The following is a 21,029-nucleotide window of genomic DNA, read 5'->3' as shown; positions in this document are numbered from 1 at the left end:
TTGTATGGTCATTGTAATTATCAGTATTTCTCCAACTAGACAATGGTTCGGTATTCAAGTGAAGTTCCATGTTCCATGCATGTAAATTCAAATTGCTAAAAATATGACAGAAAGGATTGATATCACATTTAGTAACTAATTAAATATTACCATCTCATACATATAAAGTTTTTTAACACAGAATATTCTCAATCTCATTCTTCATTTTAAACCAGTTATGCGAATCCTGGCTTTTACAAACAACTCTACTTACAAGCAATCAAAATTATTTAAATTTGCATTTAGATTTATTATTAAACCTTTAAAATCTAAAATTAAATTTTAACAAAACATGCAACCCATCAATTCCACAGAATCTAGCAATTGAGAAGCAATCAAGTAAAAATTCTATACCATATTTGATTGGAAAATATCTTAGGCACTGCTGTGCCTACAATGCTACATAACACAGTGGTTTAGCACAATATCTAAATCCATCTCTCTTTCTATAGTTTGTCTTATTATAATAAAGGTAATTTGCCTTACAGGCAAAATGTATGATTAATTGTATACTTTATACAATGTCTGCATTGCATCCGTACATACATCCCCTTGTAAAATTCATTTAATTCTAGATTTCTGTTGAGAATCACAAAACTATTTATTTTTCTGCAAATTATATGCTGCTCAGTTCCTTTTTTGGACAATAATATAAATGGGGGAAAAAAGGAAAAAAAACTGGAATCAATGACATTTATACTGCATTTCCTCAAATGATTTCCTCCTCCATCATCATAAATCAGCCGAGAATTTGGCACATCTATTTTATTAACCTGTACAAATTCCAAATCTTCATTTTTAACAACAAAGCTAAATTGGTGCTGTACAATTGCATGCAAACATAATTTAAGAAAAAAAAACAACCCACAAACAATACTGACTTGCACTTATCCTAACCCTATCCAACAGCATTTGAGGTAGCTGAGTCCAAGTATCTCTTAAGTTGCTTGGTGGCACATTTTAATGGCGCAACCCTTGGTTAGTTCTCTGAAGTCAAGATCAGCAGACTTGACATGAATTGATGCGGAAGAACTCAGTGACAGGTGCTGGACTTGAGGGCAGAGAAGGACAGAGGAGCCTGTCCAGGACACCCAAAACATTTGAACTTTCACTTGGCAGGAAGCAGCAATAAAACAAGTTCAACAGCAACAATACTACTCAGCAGTAAATTCAGCATGGACAATAACAATCTCAGTGAGAAAGAAAGGGTAGGGATAATTGGCCTTCAGGTAGTCCTTGACTTATGAACACAATGGAGTCTGGAATTTCGGTTGTAAATTGAGGCACTATGTGATCAGACTTGATTTTACAACCATTTTCATAAATCTATCCTTCCAAATTGATGGGGTTTCTCCCCACCCCCCGGAAACTGGCAAAAACCATGACTGTAGAATGTCGCAACCAGTTACAAATGTGAGCCAGGTGCCAACTGTCTGATATGCAACCACATGGCTATGGGGAGTCAATCGTAACTTTGAGGACTGATTGCAAGTAGCTTTTAAAAATTCCATCATAATTTTGGTCATAAATTGAGGACTTACTAGTATTACACTGGCTTATGTAGAGTCAGATGATCTAGCTGGTGAAATTCAACTACAGATAATCCTTGACATACAAGTTTGTTTAGTGACTGTTCAAAGTTACAACGGCACCGAAAAAAGTGACCTATGATTGTTTTTCACACTTACAACCATTACAGCATCCCCATGGTCATGTAATCAAAACTCAGATGCTTGGCAACTGACTCATATTTATGACGGTTTTGCAGTGTCCTGGGGTCATGTGATCACCTTTTGCAATCTTCTGACAAGCAAAGTCAATGAGGAAGCGAGATTCACTTAACAACCATATTACTAATTTAACAAGTGCAGTGATTCACTTAACAACTCTGGCAAGAAAATTCACAAAATGGGGCAAAACTCACTTAACAAATGTCTCGCTTAGCAACATAAACTTTGGGCTCAATTGTGGTCACAAGACAAGGACTACTAGTAATACAACTCACAGTGGCCCTTCCAACTTGCTGCAGGTAGTCTTCGACTTACGACCAAAATTTCTGTCGTTAAATGAGATATTTGTTAAGTGAGTTTCGCCCCATTTTACCACCTTCCTTGTGGCAGTGAATCACTGTAGTTGATAAGTTAGTAACCTGGTTGTTAAGTGAATCTGGTTTCCCCAGCGACTTCTGCTCATCAGAAAGCTGCAATAGGTGATCACCTGACCTTGGGACACAGCAACGGTCGTAAGTACGAACCAGTTGCCAAGCGGCTGAATTTGGACCGCATGACCATGGGGATGCTGCAAAGGTCAAAACTGTGAAATGCGGTCGTAAGTCACTTTTTCCCCAGTGCCGTTGTAACTTTGAATGGTCACTAAGTGAACCGTTGTAAGTTGGGGACTACCTGCATGTGGATTTCAATCCTAATGTAAGGTATTGTTTTGCGGGGGGGGGGGAATGCAACCAGTTCCCTAGCCCAGGGATGATTACTGTCCACGGAAGCTGCTCAAAGGCAGGTTATTTCAGCTTACAAATCTCTACTTAGATAAGCTAGGACTGAACTAGGGATCACCGGTAGGTAGACAGGTTCTTTCTCTTAAGAGCTGTTATCCTATTTCTGCAAGGATGATGAGGGGAGGGAGAGCGCTTCAGAAGGCCAGGGTACCAGGAAGGGGGCAACAACGCAAGGGAGAGTTGGTAGGACCCAAATCAGTTGACCAACCGACACAGTTCCAAACGATATCAAGTTACATACCTCCTTCAAATTTAAGAGGAATGTAACCTGATAAGATTGGACCGTATTCTATTTTTGCAACTGAAAGCAAAATAAACAAAACTACCCCCTAAAGGAAATACACTGTTCATCGACATGAAAGCCTCCTCACATTAGCAGCTACACTTGGCAGTCACAAGACAAATTAGCCACGGCAGCTATTCTAACTAGATTTTCAGCTTTACATTTATGGACTATGAATTTCTGGTTTGAGCAGATAGATACAAAGGATTTCGCACAGAATGGCAGCTGCCATGAGTGCAAATAAAACTCAAGAAGAGCCATTGTTCTTGCTGTAGCTGAGTATCTTTCCTCTTTGGTTTCCCATGTTAAAAACTGGATTTCTCCAAATGCTGAAGCTTCATTACCTAAGTAACTTCTTAGCACTCGTGGTGATTTGACAATTTGAAAATAATGACCAGCTTCACAAAGCTCCCTTCTTTTTCAAGATCCTTTACATTCTCTTTTAAATTGCTCTATTTTTATTTATTTTTTTTATTTATTTTTTTATTTTTATTCCATTTATATCCCGCCCTTCTCCGAAGACTCAGGGCGGCTTACTCAAGTATTCTACATAGTAAGCAAACTGTGTATGTTTGAAATGTTAATTCTCACGACTGCATCCTGTAAATAGCACAAATTAACTTTTTATTCTTCTACCGTCTGCTAATTTGGTGGTGATGGGGTTAGCTTATCTTCTGCAAATAAAAATGATGTTATAAATGAATTAGGGGAAAAAAGGCAGCATATTGCAAAGCACTGCTGCAAAAAAAATGGAAAGATAAAAGCATAGGTGACTGGTATAATGAGATTACTGTTTTGAAGGTGCACAACTGTGAAAAATATAAGTGTGGGTGGGCAGAGGAAGCAAAATAATTTAACGTTCTTACATGGCATCTCAAATACTAGGGTTTCTAATTGTCATTCGAACATCACAAGCATGAAAGCATAGCCCTGTTGGATCAGAATAAAACTGAAAACTAGATATAATCCAGCATTTGTTTTGGTACTGCCCTCCAGTCACAATAGTGCAAGAATATTCACGTGCTCTATGGCAACTTAAATGGGATTTGTATTGCTTTTTATACTGGAGATAGTACAAAAACACCACCTGTAGCCCAATCATTCTGGATCTTGCTTTGTTGTTGTTAGCTGCGAAGTCATGTCCGACCCATCACAATCCCATCGATGTTCCTCCAGGCCTTCCTGTCCTCTACCATCTTCTGAGTCCATTTAAGCTCACGCCTACTGCTTCAGTGACTCCATCCAGCCACCTCATTCTCTGTCGTCCCCTTCTTCTCTTGCCCTCAACCTTTCCCAGCATTTGGCTCTTCTCCAGTGAGTCCTTCCTTCTCATTAGGTGGCCAAAGTATTTGAGTTTCAGCTTCAGGATCTGGCCTTCTAAAGAGCAGTCAGGGTTGATCTCCTCTAGGACTGACTGGTTTGATCGCCTTGCAGTCTAAGGGACTCGCAGGAGTCTTCTCCAGCCCCAGAGTTCAAAGGCTTCAATTCTTTGGCGCTCAGCCTTTCTTATGGTCCAGCTTTCACTGCCATACATTGCAACTGGGAAGACCATAGCCTTGACTATAAGCACTTTTGTTGACAGGGTGACGTCTCTGCTTTTTAGTGTGCTGTCTAGATTTGCCATGGCTTTCCTCCCCAGGAGCAAGCGTCTTTTAATTTCTTGGCTACAGTCCCCATCTGCAGTGATCTTGGAGCCCAGGAAAATAAAATCTGTCACTACCTCCATTTCTTCCCCATCTATTTGCCAGGAATTGAGAGGGCCGGATGCCATGATCTTGGTTTTCTTAATGTTAAGTTTCAAGGATCTTGCTTAATAACCCTTTGAAAACTATCCAAGTTGGTGGCCCTCATTCTTCCTATGACCATGTAGAAAGCAATTCTTCCTTTTCATCTGTTCCAAATCTCCTACCAATTACCCCCATGGGATGACCCAGGTTTCTAGAGCAGGGGTCCCCAACCCCCGGGCCGTGGCATGCCAGCAACCGGTCCGCACAAACAAGCAAAGCCCCATCTGTGGGATGCAGGCAGCACACAAAACCATGCACCCTCCGGTCCACGGAAAAAACCTCTCTCCACTGAACTGATCCCTGGTGCCCAAAAGGTTGGGGACGTCTGTTCTAGAATACAGTAGTCCTTGACTTACAAGAGTTTGTTTAGTGACCGTCCAAAGTTACAATGGCACTAAAAAAGTGACTTATGACCATTTGTCACATAATCATTGCAGCATTCCCCATGGTCATGTGATTTACATTCGGGTGCCTGACAACTGGTTCATATTTATGACACAGTGGATTTGATTTAAATCAACTTGATTTAAATCATAATTTTTAAAAAGCAACTGTCATCTCTGTCCCGTAGCGGCTCCTCCTCTGACCCACTGTTGACTCACCGACAGTCCCATTCACATTAATGGGACGGCTGGTGATGCGGCAGTGACACAACAAGGTGAGGAACGTGGCGGGCAGCAGGTGAGTGGATGCCCACTAACAGGCACTTCCATGATGAATCTGAAATGACAGGTGCTCTTTCAATGTAAGGACTTTCTTGCTGGTGGTCAGAATCTTTAATATTATTTGCGAACAAAATGAAGGTTTCCTAATTAGAATAATAAGCTGTCAGGTTAGTAAAACAGCGATATCAGAACCGATTTCAGGTTAATAGGTTAATCACACATAGTTGGAGAACTACTCAAATTCTTTTTTTAAAAAATTAAAACACTTAGAGCCTGGTACAGATGCATTTCTCTTCAAGCAATCATACAGTTTGTAGTGTACATAGATTTGCAAAACAATGGGATAAAAGAATATTCCTGAACCTTGTTTTATGATTTATCTCATGGTTACTGTGAAATTGTGTGAATGCATCAACGCAGTGCATGTTATCTCAGCTTGCAGAGCTTGGATTCATTGAATGAGTTTACCAAAAATGTAAATATTGCAGAATATACAGCCTCATGCCACATAACATAAGCTCCATTTCATGCCGAATAAACTAAATTATTAATGTATCTTAAATAGAAAACTATATTTAGACAGATTTTTACTCCAAAAGCATTTTATTAAAATAAATTTGATAAAATAAAAAAATCTGATTTAAATTAAAAAAAATCCACATTTTTTTAAAAAAAATCATTGATTCTTATCCACCCTGATTTATGACAATTGCAGTGTCTTGGGGTCACTTGTGACCTTCTGACGAGCAAAGTCAATGGGAAAGCCAGATTCACTTAACAATGTTACTAATTTAACAATTGCAGTGATTCACTTAAGAAATGTGGCAAGAAAAATCGTAAAATAGGGAAAACTCACTTAACAAATTTCTCACTTAGCAACATACATTTTGGGTTCAATGGTCATCATAACCTGAGGACTACCCAGTATATTTTTTCCCAACTCAATAATATCCTGTCTAAGATATGACATCAGTACTATTTTCAATATTCAAGCTATGTTTGCTTGTACCCATTACTTCCTCTGAAAGCATTATTACTTTGGCAGCTTTATTTGCCATTTGTTTTCTGGAGGCTTTTTATTTTGGAACTTGTTTTTCTCCTAACCACCACATACCTTTAATTATTTTCCAATCTAGACATCTGTCATAACTTCAATACTTTCCCTTCCTAGGCAGTCTATGCTAGCTTAGATTCCTTTCAGAATTATCTGCATTAAAGATTTTTGAGGGGGCGTAGAAATGTGTATTTTACTTTTGCTTTTGTTGAACTAAAGCAGACATGTCAAACACAAGGCACGGGGGCCACATCTGGCCCGCAAAGTGGTTTCATGTGGCCCGTGAAACCATCCTGGAAACAGTGAGGGAACGGCCCCCACTGCCTTGGACCCAGCCCAGAGACCCTCCTTCTGCCAGAGACCCTCAGATCTGTCCCATTCCTGCCCAGGCCCCCATAGGCACCCTTGATGCGAACGATGTAGAGCTGGCCACGCCCACCCAATAGGCCATACCCACTCTAGCCACGCCCACCCAGGCCATACCCACCCGGCCCCTTGAGGGCAACCGCAATGCTGATGCGGCCCTCAATGAAATTGAGTTTGACACCCCTGAACTAAAGCTATCATTTCAGAGATTGTATTATTTTATTTAATCTATTTTTTTCTCACAACAAAATTTATAGACCTCTTCATAAAGGTGACAGAAAATTAGAAATGTAAAAAAATTACACATCTGTTTGGTTCCATCCATCTAGAATTATTTGGTGTTTTCAACAAATGTCTCTCCTTGAGACATCTTGTCTCAGTCCTTTGCAAGAACTGGTTATTTAGTTCTACAGGTAGTTCTTGACTGACAACTGTTCATTTAGTGACCTTTCGAAGTTACAATAGCAACTGAAAAAAAGAGATATGACCAGTTTTCACACTTACAACTGTTGCCACATCCCCATGGTCATGTGATTAAAATTCAGATGCCTGGCAAATGGTTCATATTTATGACAACTGGAGTATCCTGGGGTCATCATGTGATCACTCACCCTTTGCAATCTTTTGATAAGCAATGTCATTGGAGGCCAGATTCACTTAACAACCATGTCACTAATTTAACAAGTGCAGTGATTCACTTAACAACCGTGGCAAGAGAGGTTGTAAAAATGGGGCAAAACTCACTGAACAAATGTCTCGCTTAGCAACAGAAAACCTGGGCTCAGTGGTGGCCAAGGACTATACCTCCTTGACTAATTACTGGCTCATAAGAAAACACCTTTTTGTTTTTCATCTGCTGAGTTTATAGGAGACACGTGAGGGACTCTTTATCAGAACCATTTTGAAAGCTGCGCTTCCTAGATCACCCAGCCTATGTGATAATTTCCTAGGAAATCACATTTAATTATGGTGAGGTAATTGTACCAATGTTCGGTTACACATCAACATATAAACTAGACTCAATCCAGAAAGATGGAAAAATTACCGGTACAATGTTTCACAGAATATGTAATTTTCTAATCATAGTTTATATTATTACTAATTTTACCTCTTAAATCAAAACTTTAAAGATTTTAAATTTTAATTGAAAACATGTACCTACACTCATCCCAGACTGAACCTAAGCCACAGAAAAAATATACTGAAGGTATAAATCTGCTAGCATTTTTTTTTTAAAAACTTAAAACGACTCCCCTCCATTCATTCCTTTGCTTTCAGTTTCTGCTGAGTTAAGACTTCCCTAATGTTGCACTCCTCTAATATGCAATTTTATTTATTTATTTTTATTTTAATTCCATTTATATCCCGCCCTTCTCCGAAGACTCAGGGCGGCTTACAAGCTTAGCAATGAAGGAGAGTGGAGACTTCCAATCTCAGTTTGCAAAATCTTGCCAGAATTTAGCAAACTTCAGGTTTTTATTTTTAATCTAGTCTCTCCACAAGCCAAGGCCAAAGCGTAGTCCTACATAACTGAATACTGCGAAATTTTTTTATAAAAGCAAAGCCAAGATAAATTGCTTACAGAATAAGCATCTATATCTAGTCTGGTTTTTCTTTATATCAGATATGTCAAACTCGCAACGACATGTGACGTCGTGCGACGTATCAGAGCTTTTTCTCCATTGCCAGCAATGGGGTGGGCGCGGTTTCCTGATGACGCGTCCGGCCCATGGGCCCGGCAGTTTGACACCCCTGCTTTATATTAAGGAAAATGGGGCTCTTTGCGATATAGCTCATCCTCATTTAGTAATCACACAACTGGGAATGGTAACTCAGCCATTAACTGAAACAGTCCCTAAGTGAAAACACAACTGTGCTTATGGTCTTATTTCAGCTTTCCTTTGCTTTAAAGGTAAAGGTAAAGGTTCCCACGCACATGCGTGCTAGTCGTTTCCGACTCTAGGGGCCGGTCCTCATCTCCGTTTCAAAGCCGAAGAGCCAGCGCTTGTCCGAGGACGTCTCCGTGGTCATGTGGCCGGCACGACTAGACACCAAAGGCGCACGGAACGCTGTTACCTTCCCACCGTAGTGGTCCCTATTTTTCTACTTGCATTTTTACGTGCTTTCGAACTGCTAGGTTGGCAGAAGCTGGAACGAGTAACAGGCGCTCACTCTGTTACGCGGCACTCGGGATTTGACCCACCAAACTGCGGACCTTCTGATCGACAAGCTCAGCGTCCTAACCCACTGAGCCACCAGACCTGCAAGTTTTACATGTAAGGATTGGTCATAAAGCTGCTTTTTCATCACTGTTGTAACTATAATGGCTGTTAAATGAGACAGTCACTAAATGAGGGCTATCTGTATTGCTGTCCCATCAATTCTCAAAGCTCGCATACTGATTTTTTAGCAGAATGAGAAATAGCATTTTTTCTCTCAATTAAAAAACAGCAAAATTAAATTACAGCATAGTGCAGACCACTGAATTAAACTCAAGTCACTGCAGATCATAAAACAATGGCATAACATTTTATCATCCATTGCTAATCATTCTGCTGCTGTATTTTGTACCAACTAGTTTGCGTTTGTGTGCCATACTACTTTTTTTTTAAAAATGATGCTGAGGTAAAATGAATATAAATCACTCACATTTTTATCTCACATTTCAAAACTTCTGTTTTGGTCATAGAATCAAAATATAAGAATGCTGAACTTTTATATTGCTGGATCAATTTATTTTAGCCAAGTTTTCATTAGTATTATTAAATTTATTTGCCCCCCATCTTGTGGTTTGAGGTGCCTCTGAGTGGCTAAGAAGCTGGCATAAAACATCTGATTTTTTCTGACCTGGCGGAAATGGCAAAGATTTCGGCTTATTTGAAAGATCATTCGCAAGAACGTTATATTATGGAGTGGAAAAAGTGGATTGATTATATCCAGAACAAATATGGGACTAAAAAGTTTCACTTAGCATTTGAATAAGTTTTCTTCTCTTTTTTTCTTTCCTTTTATATGTAATATTAGTATTGCTTGTAGTCATTTCATATGAGCTAGAGTGCGATAGACTTAATAGTTTATTGTTGTTAGCATATGGATGTTTATGATTGTTCTTTGTTTTTATACCTTGTACTTAGCTCTGGGAAGTGGGGGGGAGGGGGGAATGGGGGGGAGGGATAGGGAGGGTTAGGTAGGGGTGGGTGGAGGGAGGGGGGGATTGTTAAAGATAAAATGTATTGTAAAACTTTTCAATAAAAAAAAACATCTGATTTTTGATAGAATCTCTGCTTGTGTAGAAGTGTATCCAGTGTACAAAAACACTCAAAGTATAGAAGAAAATACATCAATTGCATAGGTCTTTCACACAAAATCAGGCACAAAGAAAATTCTACTACTTCAGGGAGAAAAAAAGATGTAAATTTGCATGTGGCAGCACTATAAAATTATGTATAGTACTTCTTATCAGTACTAAACAAAAGGAGTTCCCACGCAGCAAGGTATTGAAAGCTAGCTAAATGGGACCACACACTGAGCTTCACTGGCCATCATATATCTAAGCTACTGCCAAAAAATGAACTATGCTGGTGGCATCATTGACAAATTGTTTCAACATCCAAACTGCAGCCTATAACATCTTCCTGTGCAACAGTAAACTACATGAAATGTGTTCCTCAATCAAAATTCACAGGGTAGAAATTTGGCAGTGTATTTTTCATACATTTCACCCCTACAAATGCCAACCTTGAAAATATTAAATTATTGGAAAGTGAGATGGAAGAGAGAAAAAGAACAAAATATTTCATTTTGTTAATTTATAGCAGAATATTTCAGTGGTGATTAATCCAATATCAGGCACATGTTCCAATCAAGGCCTATAACATCTAAATCCCAATTATATATTTAAGCATACTTCTAAAGTGTTGCTATAGTGATAACTAAAGCTAAAGAATACTATATGACCAAGATACATTCTAAGCACTGTCAGTTACCAGTGGTATAGTCTACTCTAGGTCATCAACATTCACATTGATTAATGAATATTATTTAGGACTTTAAGATACTTTGAGACATGGCTCTTCAAGAAAAATAGATCTAAACAAAATGATAGCCAAATATTAAAACAGATAAAATGTTGAATGAAATGCTTTAAAGGGTGGTCTATTTCTCTCTACTCATATGTTTAATATCATTTACCTTATTTAATGCTGCAGAAAATGTAAGACTGTATTTTCTGTTACTTCAAAGTTTTTATCATGCACTCAAGTAATTGTCAACAGCACTTATTTAAAGGGAAAAAAGGAATCTAAAGCCAGCCCTCCTGAGATATAATTGATCATCATTATTGCTAATATCTATCCACAGTTGGATTAAACCTTGAAGTGCTGCAGAGCAGCTACTGGACTGTAGGGATACGCACAAAAACTATCAGGGCAAGTATCTGCAAATGATTTAACATGCAGATTAATATTATATTAACTCACTATGCAAAGTACCCAATATTTGTACTAAGAAATGCATCTCCTGGAAATTATTTCAGACACTACTTTATGCCAAAAGAGCACAATTTTACATTTCAGCCATATGAACTAAGTATTTAAGTATTGTTTCTTCTTTTAGCAGATTCTAATGGTAATATTACATTTATGTTTCAACAAGATTGTGTCATGCTGCTTAATCTTCTGAAAGGATATCTAACACCACAGCCCTCATTGTGTTTTCACTACATAATGCATAGCTAAGATGTTCAATTCCCCCAGCACTGCACAACCAGATATATAATAATGGCACCTGAGTGAAAACAAGCCAATGGAGATTTAAAAATAGCACTCCTACTAGTAGCAGCTGATAATTTTTATCCATTCCCATACTATTTAACTTTATTCAAGGTTATTTTGAATATTGGCTAGTCATGTATCATAAATCAGCTGGATATTCATTTATTAGAAAACTACATGTTTAGATAAGTTTATAATTCTGGACATTTAATAATTCAAGTGATAAAAACCCAAATTAATAATAGTTTAACTGTCTGTTGGAAGGAGAAAAAACATTGTTTCAAAGGCACCCTGATACCGAATCAGCTATCATTAATTATTAATATATTCAATTTATCTGCAGAATCTCAAAACTGCACTAGAGGAATATGTTTTAAAGAAACCATTCACTACTAGCATCATGATAAATAATACTTAATTAGTACCCTTCCTCTACAACAAATAAATAAAAAAAAAACCCTGATCTGAAAGTAGATGCAATTTCAACAAAAGAAGGAATAATCTAAATTCCATTTCCAGAACAGAAAAGCATTGGATAAAAATGTCTTTCTGCAACAACCATTTTGCTTATGAACCAAACGGAGGAGAAACAAATAGCCACCGCCTCATCTTAAACCCTTCCTTTGCATTTAATTCCAAAACATAATATGTAAATACTGAAATTCAAGACTATGGGGGGGGGGGGAAGGGGAGGGAGAAACCGACCACAATCTTACTCTTCCTCACAACTTAGCATGAGAAACTGTTTGAAAATTTGCATTAAAAGGATTTGAAATTCAGACATGCAAATAATATCAAATCCCAGTTGCCCTGAAATACAAGATTTGTATGTTTCACATTTTCAAATATTTCACTGAAATCATGTATTTTAATTTTCTGAGCACAGTAAGCTTAACAAGGATTGTCAAGACATTAATCAAAAAGCTACTGTTAGGCTTAACCATGATCCAATATTTTGGAGACACGCTTGCTTCACAAACACACCCTTTATTTTGGAAAACACCTCACTCAGAGAATCACAGTTCAAAAATGTAAGGAAGCCATATTAGCTCTTTTTGTGTCAGAATACACCCTCAAATTACCATCACCCACCCCTCTAGCCACACTGATGGGAAATTCAAATTTAGCATTTAAGCTAAATTAATTCTGGCTGTGGCACTAAAAAAATACCCTCCAAATGGAATACACATACCACAAGGACCCATTAATATTTACTAACCACAGATGACAAGGGAATTCTCCCCCTCAAACAATTGATTTTGTGTTTAGAATGCAATAAAAAATGGAAGACTTAGATTAACTAGCCACTCTTTCCCCAAAGGCACACCCCTCATTTTAAGTTCTCCCCCCCACCCCCAAAGTAATATATATATCCTCCTTAAACAGATTCTTCATTAAATAGATTTAAGGAAATGTATACTTGCATTCCAATACTAACACGCAGTTGTTTAGTGTCACCCCAGTACAGCATGAAGAATTGTAGCACCAGGTTTTAAAACATTCAGATTTTTTAACTGCAATAAAACAGGCTTTTATGTAAACCCAGCAGCCCATCTCACAATTAACATGGCTGTAACTTCACGATTATCTCAAGACTATCTTCAATTAAGGGGACCGGCTCTGAACAAACTAAAAGGCACCATTCCCCCCCCTTCCCCCCCCACACACTATTTACAGCGATATTAAAGCAGGCAATGGAAAAGCTGGCCGGTTGATCTTCTTCAAATATTAGCCCTGCCTAAATAATTATTAAAACACCTGCCACACCTCCTCCTCCTCCTCCTTTCCATTCCTCCATATTTTAAACGGTAGAGATATCTGAAATATCAAGATTCAAAATAATAAAACGATTTAGCCTGCATCCCTTGCAGAGGAACAGCAACGATCAAGCTTTTTTTTTTAAAAATAAAATAAAATAAAATAAAAATCAAGGGAGTTTTTTTAAAAACAAAAAACAAACAAACGAATCCAGCTATCCTTCCCATTCGGTTGTCTTAGATTTTCTAGCAGCTTCTGATTTTTTATTATTTTTTTGGCTTCTTTAAGAAAACAGGCAAAAGGCCCCCGGCCGATCCCAATCTCCTGTTACAGCAGCATCTCAGCTCCTGAATGTCACTGAAGATATGCCTTTTTCTTTTTTTTGGAAGGGGAGAGAGAGAGAGAGAGAGAGAAGAGAGAGGTGTGTTGTATAAGAAGCGATTCCTCTCCTTTGGATCCCCCCCAGCGGCATTTTGGACTTCAAGAATCCACCCTTTTTTTCCCTTTTTCTTCCCCCCCCCCACTCTCCCCTGCAAAAGGGTTGTGGAAATAAAGGTTACAAAAGGGAGCCCCCAAGCACATCATCCTCCACCGCCAGCAGCACAGATTTCCCCCTTCCTTCCTTCCTTCCTTCCTTCCTTCCTTCCTTCCAGGGGGCTGCTTCCTCGAGAAATAACAGCAAGGCAAGGCAAAAGAAAAAATAAATAAATAAAGCAAAGCCTTTTTTCCCCCTTTTTTTCTTCTTTCCCCCCCCCTATCTCTTTTTCTCTCCCAAACACACCAACCCCCCCCCCCGTTTTTTTTTCTTTTTCGTTTTTTTTTAAAGCCCTCCGTCTTCGGAGAAGGGCGGGATATAAAGGTAATAAAAAATAAAATAAAAATAAAATAAAAATAAATAAAAGCCAAGCTCGGTTTCTCAGGGCTTTTTTTTTTAATAGGGCCAGGAGGAGCCTTTTTTTTTTTGGTCAACTAAAACCAAGCCAAGGGGCTGCGGCCGTCTCGATTCCACAGGCCGACCTTGTCGTTTTTTCTCCCCACAGCCCCACACACACGCCCCGCCCCCCCCAAACGAAGCCCCTCAGGACCCCACAACGACGGCTAACTGAGTCTTCGGAGAAGGGCGGGATATAAATGGGATTAAAATAAATAAATAACTAAATAACTGGACGATTAAAGGAGGAGTAGGCAGTCCTCTGTGGTCGTCCCCCCCCCGCCAACAGCCGCCCCGGGGAAAGAGACCCCTGGGCCCTTCTCACCCTCCCCTCAAGTCCCTTCAAAGCCCCCCCCCCGCACCCGCCCCGAATTACCTGGCGTGTGGTAAAATGGAGCACGGTGTGTGTGTGGGGAGGGGGGGTGTCTTAAAAGCGGGTCGTAACCGACCTCTCTCTCTACCTCGAAGGCTGAAGCTGGTCAAAGGCCCCGCGGTCGGCCTTTCTGAGCGACGCCCGCGCCCACCCGCGGATTTTCGCCAGAGGGAGGGAGGGAGGGGGGGGGACCGTTTCAGGGGTTGGGAAGAAGACCTTTTTTTGTTGTGGTTTGGTTTGGTTTGGTTTGGCGAGCATCCTTTCTTCCTTCTCCCTTTAAGGAGGCTGCTCCGCTAGGGAGAGCCAAGTCCGCGCCCAGCTGCCCTCCGAGAGGCCAAATACCCACCCGCAGCAACAAGGGCCAAAGCTCCGGGAAGGGCAAGGCCGGTTCAGGAGAAAAGAGAGCGGGGCCGAGAGGCGGATGGCTGCGGATTCAAGTTTGGTGAAGAGTTTCTCGAGAAGGGATACGAAGCAGGGGACAAGATGGCGGAGGCCTGAACGTTCTACCGGCTCAAAGCTGACCTATTCTCCCATCTCGCAACCGGTCCCGCTTTCTAGGAACTGGGAAACAGGCTTGCTGAGAACCAACCAGGCCAAAATACCCACCTCGTCGGATCGGGCTCGGTCCGCTCTTTCCGGATACGAGCTTCCCGGGGGCGGAAGGGAGTCCAAAGCGGAGGATGGAGGCCGATTATGCTAACCCCCTCCCCCCGGCTTTGTAATTTGTCCAAGGCCCGATGTGGCAGCCTCGGCGTCTAAGCACCGACTAAACGGCCATCCGGGTCTCAGGCCCCGGCGGCAGCGCGAAGCCACGCCCCTCTACGCTGTGTCAGAGGAGGGGCTACGGGGAGAAAACCCGGAGGAATGGATTAGAGAAGCGGATTGTGGAGTTTGCCTTTAAGTCGTGGACGTGGGTTAATGGCGTGGCAGGATCCGTGTCAGAACGTAACAGCCTGCGGCGCACGGAGGGTTCTTTTCCTTCTTGACTGCTCAGGAGTGAAATCCAGAAGCACCTTTTTTTTTTACTACAAGTTAGTCATCTTCCCAGTTGCAATGTATGGCAGTGAAAGTTGGACCATAAGAAAGGCTGAGCGCCAAAGAATTGAAGCCTTTGAACTCTGGTGCTGGAGAAGACTCCTGCGAGTCCCTTGTACTGCAAGGCGATCAAACCGGTCAGTCCTAGAGGAGATCAACCCTGACTGCTCTTTAGAAGGCCAGATCCTGAAGCTAAAACTCAAATACTTTGGCCACCTAATGAGAAGGAAGGACTCACTGGAGAAGAGCCTCATGCTGGGAAAGATTGAGGGCAATAGAAGAAGGGGACGACAGAGAATGAGGTGGCTGGATGGAGTCACCGAAGCAGTAGGCGTGAGCTTAAATGGACTCCAGAAGATGGTAGAGGACAGGAAGGCCTGGAGGAACGTTGTCCATAGGGTCGCGATGGGTCGGACACGACTTCGCAATTAACAACAACAACAAGTTAGTCCTTGACTTGCGACCACAACTGAACCCAAAATTTCTGTTGCTTAGTGAGACAGTTCTTAAGTGAATTTTGCCCCGTTTTCTGAGCTTTCTTGCTACGGTTGTAAAGCGAATCGCTGCAGTTGTTTAGTCACGTGGTTGCTAAGTGAATCTGGCTTCCCAATTGACTTTGCCGGTCAGATGTGCAAAAGGTGATCACATGACCCCAGGACACTGCAACCGCCAGTTGCCAAGTGTCTGAATTTTGATCACAGGACCATGGGGATGCTGCAATGGTCGTGTGAAAAACTGTCATAAGTCACACTTTTCAGGGCTTTTGTAATTTTGAACGGTCATTAAATGAACTGCCAAGTTGAGGACTACCTGTATAGTAAACCACTTGATTGAAAGGTAGAAATTTATCATCTCTCCAAAGCTTGTCTTTTAATCGAAGGCGTTAGTTGGAGAAGTTGCTACCAGACTCCTGATTTTTTTTACCTAACAGGAGATGGCTTCAATTCCAGCATGATTAACGCTTGATATGGAGCTGACTATTTACTCTGCAAGGAAGCATTCCCTTTACAAAAAAAAATGTTCTCTTGTTTATTCATGAAGGACTTACTTTCTAATAGTGTAAAGATAAAGGTAAAGGTTCCCCCGCACATGCGTGCTAGTCATTTCCGACTCTAGGGGCCGGTGCTCATCTCCGTTTCAAAGCTGAAGAGCCAGTGCTTGTCCGAGGACGTCTCCGTTGGTCATGTGGCCGGCATGACTAGACGCCAAAGGGGCACGGAACGCTGTTACCTTCTCACCGTAGTGGTCCCTATTTTTCTACTTGCAATTTTACGTGCTTTCAAACTGCTAGGTTGGCAGAAGCTGGGACGAGTAACAGGCGCTCGCTTTGTTATGCGGCACTCGGGATTCAACCCGCCAAACTGCCGACCTTCTGATCGACAAGCTCAGCGTCCTAACCCACTGAGCCAATAGTGTATTGCATGCTAAAAGAAGTGTATTTTCATGCTTCTAAGTGCTACGTGCTTGGAGCTCAAAGCATTGTTAGAGACCCCACACCCACCCACTTTACGGTCTGTTTCTGTTGGTCCCCCTCTAGGAGGAGGTTTTGAAGTATTTCTAGCAGGACTGACTACCCAATTCTGTAACACAGAGGTCCCCAACCTTTTGAGCACCAGGGACCGGTTCCGTGGAGAGAGTTTTTTCTGCAGATTGGAGTGGGCTTGGTTTCATGTATTGCCTGCATCCCACAGATGGAGCTTTGCTTGTTTGCGCAGACTGGTTTCTGGCATGCCGTAGCCCAGTGCCGGTCCATGGACCGGGGGTTGGGGATCCCTCCTGTAACAACTTTGTTCCCTATGCCATCCATCTGCTAAACTCACAAGATTCGTTTTTCTCGCCATGCACATGTATACATAATCCAGACTAAAAGGTATTGTTTCTCTGTGTCATATAATATATGTGGGTATAGGCATAACTTTACTGATTGATTGATTGATTGAAATGTATTTGAATATTATTGGGATGACAATTGGCCCATATTTGGATGGCAATTGGGCTGTTGGTTTGATCTCCGAGCTTGGTGATTTGGCTGCAAACGTTTCGTCTCTGTTTGGCGGGGACACTTTCAGTGCACTTTGAATTGTGACACAATTCAAAGTGGTCTGACGATCCCCCCCCCCAAACAGAGACAAAATGTTTGCAGCCAAATTGCTAAGCTTGGAGAACAAAGCAGCAGCCCAATTATTTATTTTTGTCATATTTATATATAGTGTATATCAAAGGTGGTGACCCTTTGACAACCGTATACAATGAAATTTCATTTTAATGTATGCCGATTAGTGTACATTCAAAGTGACAATAAAGTTGTTATTCTATCCTAGCCTATCCTATCCGACTTGGGCCATCCGAGGCATGGTTAGATATTTGAAATGGTTAAAGGTAAAGGTAAAGGTTCCCCCACACATGCGTGCTAGTCGTTTCTGACTCTAGGGGCCGGTGCTCATCTCCGTTTCAAAGCCGAAGAGCCAGCGCTTGTCTGAGGACGTCTCCGTGGTCATGTGGCCCGCATGACTAGACGCCAAAGGCGCACGGAACGCTGTTACCTTCCCACCGTAGTGGTCCCTATTTTTCTACTTGCATTTTTACCTGCTTTCGAACTGCTAGGTTGGCAGAAGCTGGGACAAGTAACAGGCGCTCACTCTGTTACGCGGCACTCGGGATTCAACCCGCCAAACTGCCGACCTTCTGATCGACAAGCTCAGCGTCCTAACCCACTGAGCCACCGCCTTAATATGTTTCTTCCAAAGCAGTGAAAGGAATCAGACATCTCTACAAGCAAACAAGCAAGCTCCGACAGCACCAAGGACTCCACGGTTAATATTCAACCCAAGGAGGTGTTTCAATAATTTGGTTTCCAATATATTTCTATTCACTGGGCAATGTTGACAACAATGTCAACAATAACTCTGTTTGCTCAGGCCCAGCTCCTGCCGTGGTAGTGGAAGGGGCTCAAGTGGATATTTTGCTGCCAAGTTGCTTCAGCAATAAGCCCTGAATTCTGAATAAAGATGTTACGGTGTTGTCTCAAGTGAAGAGAAGATGGTTGGAAATCATAGTAGAGCGTGACTTTTTTTCTCGGTGCGAGCCAAGTTTAAAATCCTCGATTTGCTTTATGTGTGAACCCCAACTAATGCTCCTGGCTGTCAATTTTTAGAGGACCTGGGCTGTATTTATGCACAGTGCATACTAGCCAGTTTAGAGGAAACGACTAGTGATAGTGTTCCAGTATTTGAGGGGCTGCCACAAAGAAGACCGGCGGGGTGGGTGTGGGGGTGGGTGGTCAACTTATTTTCCAAAGCACCAAAAGGCAAGACAAGAAACAATGGATGGAAACTAATTAAGGAGAGAAGCAACCTGAAATTAAAGAGAAACTTACTAGCAATTAATCAGTGGAACAGCTTTGCCTTGAGAAGTTGTAAGGTGCTTCATCACCAGAGGTTTTTAAGAAAAGACTGGGCAACCATCTAGTCTCCTGCATGAGCAGGGGGTTGGACTAGAAGACCTCCAAGGTCCCTTCCAGCTGTATTCTGATTGATTGATAGCCAGCCACATGGTTACTAGGTGTATTGTGCAAATTCAAAAAGTTAATTGGGTTGGTCAGTGGTGCATTTAATAGGAATAGATTAACTGGACTGGGCATAGTGTGCTTTGCATTCTTGTTGAATTTAGCATTGGCATCCTCCAATGTCTTAGCTTTCGATACAGATGTAGGAGATGGTCAGGCTGAGCCCGAGGGAGGGGTCAAAATGCGTCATCAGTCTCGAATCCCTTCATGCCCCCCAAGTCCAGCCCACCTTGAATTCCATTGGCTCTTATCTACTGCCGATTTGCTTTGACACTTCGTAGTTCAGGATCTTGTAGGGAGCTTAAGCTTGCAATAAATCCTTTTATGCATTTGAACTGCCTGGATTTTTGGATTTTCCTGGTGCATGACAACAGGGACTCCGTGATTTACAGTCGGAGAAATTTCCTGACAGTTAGAACAATTAACCAGTGGAACAACCTGCCTCCAGAAGCGGTGAATGTTCCAACATTGGAGGTTTTTAAGAAGAGACTGGACAGCCATTTGTCTGAAATGGTATAGGGTTTCCTGCCTGAGCAGGTGGTTAGACTTGATGACCTCCAAGGTCCCTTCCAACAACTACTTCTTCTTCTTCTTCTTCTTCTTCTTCTTCTTCTTCTTCTTCTTCTTCTTCTTCTTCTTCTTCTTCTTCTTCTTCTTCTTCTTATTATTATTATTATTATTATTATTATTATTATTATTATTATTATTATTATTATTATTATTATTACGGTATTCTTATTCTTATTCTTATTCTTATTCTTATTATTCTTATTCTTATTATTCTTATTATTCTTATTCTTATTATTACCACCACCACCACCACCACCACCACCACCACCACAATTGAACCTGAAATTTGGCCATAAGTTGTTGACATTATTAAGTGGGTCACTGGGTGACCTGACTTGATTTTATGACCATTTTTAGCAAATCACCATGGTCATTAAGCAATTCACATGGTGCCAAGTGAACTGTGTGCTCGTTAAGCGAGCGCAGCATATCCAGTGTCTTAAGCAGGTCACCGTATGACCTGACTTGATTTTATGACCATTTTAAACAAGTCCCCACGGAGTCACTAAGCCACTGAGAAGTGAAATGTTTTCAAGGAAAAAAACCAAGAAAGTCCAGTTGTCTTTTGGAAAAAGCACCTTTGGGACAGCCACGACCTGAGTGATTGAGAATCTAACAGAATAACACAGCTGGAAGGGACCTTAGAGGTCTTCTACTCCAAACTTTGCTCAGTCGGGAAACCCTATACCAGGGGTCCCCAATCCCGGGTCCGTGGACCGGCAGCGGGCTGTGGCATGCCAGAAACCAAGCCACACAAACAAGCGAAGCCCCATCCACAGGGTGCAGGCAGCATGCAAAACCGCACTTCCTTCCAGTCCACGGGAAAACCTCTGTCCACGGAACCAGTCCCTGGTGTCCCCAAAGGTTGGGGGCCGCTGCCCTGTACCCTTCCAGACAAAGTGGCTGTCCAATCTCTTCTTAAAAACCTCCAGAGGAGCACCCACAAATTTGTGAGGTTCCACCAATTAATTATTCTCACTGACAGGAAATGTCGCCTTAGTTTTAGGTTGATTCTCTCCATGATCCAGATGTCTCCATAGATGTCCGGTGTAATTTTGAACTGGTCGTAAATCAAGGTCTACGTGGACTTGGAACTTGCCGGTGTGTTGGGGGGTGGGGAAAATAAAAGTTTAACAAATGTGTCACAGGTACCAGGCTGGGAAAGACTCTGATGAATTAGCCAGGAAGTAAAAGTTTATTCCCCTGGCATCCGAATGGGGAACTTAGCCCAATAAAAAGAGAAAACATCAGACTCCTAGGAGAGAAAGGAACAAAGCTTTGCTTTGGCGGAAGAGAATAAAAAGACAATGTCAGAGACA

The 21,029-nt window shown here is 41.4% G+C and overlaps 1 protein-coding gene across 4 annotated transcripts in view; it reads right to left on the bottom strand.

Moving 5' to 3' along the window:
* Positions 1-15,327, bottom strand: part of PRRC2A (proline rich coiled-coil 2A) — a 58,553-nt gene extending 43,226 nt beyond the window's left edge. For all 4 annotated transcript variants that reach the window (XM_081321984.1, XM_081321983.1, XM_081321986.1 and 1 more), the window contains exon 1: positions 15,147-15,327. The gene's annotated coding sequence lies outside the window, so the exon portion shown is untranslated. The remainder of the gene's footprint in view (positions 1-15,146) is intronic.
* Between the last annotated feature and the right edge of the window lie 5,702 nt (positions 15,328-21,029).

This window comes from Vipera berus (genome assembly GCF_964194415.1).
Source record: "Vipera berus genome assembly, chromosome: 2".
NCBI lineage: Eukaryota > Metazoa > Chordata > Lepidosauria > Squamata > Viperidae > Vipera > Vipera berus.
Note: the sequence above shows the minus strand (reverse complement) of the source record. Positions and strands in the feature narration are given on the sequence as shown.